Here is a 4073-nt window from a genome sequence, read left to right as displayed (position 1 = left end):
CAAGAGGTATCCAGCGTGTGCCGAGAACTCATGAGGTGTGCCTGCAAGAAGAGCTGTACAACAAAACGCTGCAAATGCTGCTAAGAAGGACTGCAGAGCACAGCTCTCTGCAAATGTGCTTGCATGCCTGTGAAAACTGTCAGCATCTAAACTGTGCAAAAATATTATTGCACCCATTTTCATACCCCAACTCAAACTTTTATTCCTGTGTCATTTTATTCAAACTGTCTATGCCATTAAAGGCTCGCATCTTCGCGATCTGGCACATTTTTTTTTAACATCATCATTTACGCCGTCAAAATAAGGATACCCTTGACGTGACAAAGAGATGTGACAAAAACTTCGGGTACCTTTTAAAAAGCCGACGACAATTCCTGAGGCACAACTGGGTCACTGTTGTATACGAAGAGAAAGTCAACTTGATTATCCATCCAGAACAGGTTGTTTTATTTCGCCATCTTGCATATTTCTAGTGTTGTGCCATTGTACCTACTGATGTATGTGTCGATCTCACGGATGAGATGTTTATGTGTCAAATTTGAGGGATACCCAAGTCAACTAAAATCCATGTATTTTAGCAATGACCAAGTGGGTTGCGTTGAAACTTTCAGGAATGTGTGTCTACGCACGAGGCGTAGTTCAACCGTTTGAGTACACTTTCAAATCTTCACGAAATAATATTTTAAACACTGCCACAGGTTTGTTGACTTACATCCCACATATTTTTGACTTCGCATGTATACATATGACAGATGGTTGTTTCAAGTACTGCCAAAGTTTCTTTTGAGTATAGACACTTGCCGGAATGTGCTAGTTGTGTAAACACATGAGAACAAACAACGTTTTCGAAATACAGCGATTATGAAATTTAGTCGACTTTTGAGTTGATACATTACATTTTTATCAGTTTTATTTTGGGGGTTCCCTTATTTGGGCGGCGGTCAAATAACCCATGTAAAGGTCACCTTTTATCTTAAAAGTGTTCCAGTTAGCCAAGTTGAGTGCCCTCAAAAACATACATTGAATATAACAGCACAGGAATGAATGTTTTCGTTTTGGTATGAAAATTGGTGCAATATATTTATTTTTGCACAGTTTAGGTAATCCACAAATTCTTCAACCCTGCCACCCACACCGTCCAATCATTCTCTGCACCAACAATACATGTATTGTTTTGTTTAAAAATGTGTTTGTGTTAGTTTCTATTGCAAGAGAATGTCTTGTAGCATCAAAAATGCCTAAATACCCTTTTATTGGCGGCCATTTTGAAAATTGTAAAAAAACTACTGATTTCTTAATTTTTTCACGGTGGCTCTGTATCAGGTTTTGTTAAGCAAAAGCAAATGTCCATTTACGCCAAATTTGCTGTTAATCACATGAAGTGAAATATGCCTAACATACCCAACCGTTTACACTGGCGGCCATTTTGAAAAATTGTTTAAAAACTACCCATTTTTTTATTTTTCGCGATGGCTCTGTATCAGGTTTTGTTAAGCACATAAAACTCTTCATATTTGCTTAATTTGGTGTTTGTTGCATGATTTGAATGATTTTGCAACATAGGAGCCCCACTATTATTTTTGCAGTCGTTCACGTCCACTGCGTCAAGGGGAGCGCTTGGTAAACACTCATCTTGAAATATTATATGTTGTAGAGGGAAGTGGAAAAGGCTGGTAATGGGGAGGGTGTAACTTACTTTGTCTCTCTGCTTTCCTACCATAGAGTGAGTCTGACTATTTTTCCTGTGCAAGCGTGGCGTCTGTGTGTGTGTTTGCATGTGTTTGTGCGTGTGTCTGTCTGTCTGTGTGCGTGATTGCGTCAGAGTTAGCAACTATTTGTTTTTAATTTTGTCGTCTGCGTTTGAGAGCTGCAGCTTCCAGGTGCAATTAACGAATGGGGTTCTACGTGTCCGTGGCTTTTCTTCCCCACGAAACGTTACTGGTGCTTGACATGACACTATTTGCTGTGCTTCGATCACGTGGCAAGCGAACAGAGAAAGATTGTCAACTGTGATGGCATTACCAAAAACAACTACAGTCTCACGGGCCTTCAAAAAGCTGTTGAACAAGTAAATTCGATTTAAGCAGTCAGACAAGAGAGAGAGAGAGAGAGAGAGAGAGAGAGAGAGAGAGAGAGAGAGAGAGAGAGAGAGAGAGAGAGAGAGAGAGAGAGACAATGACAATGACAATGACAATGACAATTCTTTATTTTACGAGGGTAACAGAATAAGCATTGGTATACTTTTTTGCATCTGGCCCTCGCCCTAAAGAGGGACTAAATCTACTATAAAAACTACTACTACTACTACTACAATACTTACATAATTAGTAAAACAGTATAAGTTAATGTACATACGTGCATTATATGAAACATTGTAGTTTATACATGTTCATGACAAGGTGCAAAGCAAAAATTTGCAAGTCAATTAGAGTAAGAATACTATGCAATAGTACATCAACTCTGCAAGACAATGGATATTATGCAGAACATCATAATTTCATAAACAAAACAATAAATCAAAAGAGAGTGACTGTGTCTCAAAGGACATAACAATCAAGAATATACTATTTTCATTAAATGGGATATATATTTGTTTTTGAAAGAATCTGTGCTGGTAGCTTCCCGTAAGGCATTCGGAAGAGCGTTCCAGAGACGGCCACCTGAATAAACTAGACTAGACTTAAATAAGTCTATCCTAGGAAGAGGAGTGTTAAATTTCATAAGGTGGTGTGAATTCTTCAAAGAGAACTTTGAACAAATGGGTTGGGGTAAAGTTTCGGATATAATTTTATGCATAAAGATTCCTTTGTTAAAAAGCAGTCTTGACTTTAGAGGTAAGATCCCTAAATGTATGTAGTCTAACTCTGTGAGGGTAGTGTGCTTTAGTAATACTACTTTTAGCGCTCTTTTATGTAATCTGCTAAGTGGTTTTAAGGAATTTTCACTTGCTGAGTCCCATAGAGTGGATGCGTAATCAATAACAGATTGAATATGAGCAATGAAGAATAATTTTCTGGTGTGGCAGTTCAGGAAGTGTTTAATTCTAGATAAGAGGTACACTTTCTTTGACACCACTTTACTAAGTTGCTCTATGTGGGTTGACCAAGACAAGTTGTTATCGATATTAACACCCAGCAGTTTGTGATGGTCGACTTTTTCCACTATTTCACCATCTATCATTAAAGCAGGACCAGCTGAATAAATATTCTGGCGTTTTTGTCTTGTTGTTATGACCATATATTTGGTTTTCTTTGGGTTAAGAGACATATGGTTTAGTTCAGTCCACGCTGTCAACTGGTTTAAACTTCTTTGAAGTGATTCTGATAAGCGAGTTAAATTTGTGTTGCTGGAGTGAATTGTGGTGTCATCTGCAAAAAGTTCACATACATTTTGAATATATAGGGGGAGGTCATTAATGTATATAGAGAAGAGGAGGGGTCCTAAAACCGATCCTTGTGGTACACCGTATTTTACTTCTTGCATGCTCGACGCCGAGGCGTTTGTTGGTACAGTTTGTTGTCTGCCGGTGAGAAATGAACTAATAAGTTTGACAGTTTCGATTCCGACGCCATACAATGCGAATTTTCTCAGTAATAACGTGTGATCAATAACGTCAAAGGCTTTAGCAAAATCAACAAAAATGGCACCACAGAATTCATTGTCGTTGATTTTCTCCAGCCATTGATCAACAAGAGAAACTAAGGCAGTATGGCAGGAATGGTTAGCTCTAAAACCCGATTGTTTAGGGTGAAGTAAATTGTTTTGGTTAAGATGCGTTAGAATATGTTTGTTAATGTGTTTTTCAAGTGGTTTTGATAAAACAGACAATATTGAAATTGGCCTATAGTTTGATGGGTCTTTTTTGTCACCTGATTTAAACAGAATGACTTTAGCCTGTTTCAGGGCGACTGGGAAATAATTTTTTCCTAAACAAAGATTATAAAGGTAAGTGAGTGTTTCAGAAATTACAGGGGCTGACAATTTAAGAATCCTACCATCGAGGCCGTCGATTCCCCGGGAGCCTGTTTGCTTAAGGTGTGTAAGTGCGTAAAAAACTTCAGGTACTGTAAGTA

The sequence above is a fragment of the Littorina saxatilis genome, linkage group LG6, assembly GCF_037325665.1.
Source record: "Littorina saxatilis isolate snail1 linkage group LG6, US_GU_Lsax_2.0, whole genome shotgun sequence".
Taxonomy (NCBI): Eukaryota; Metazoa; Mollusca; class Gastropoda; order Littorinimorpha; family Littorinidae; genus Littorina; species Littorina saxatilis.
This window is presented reverse-complemented; position numbering follows the sequence as displayed.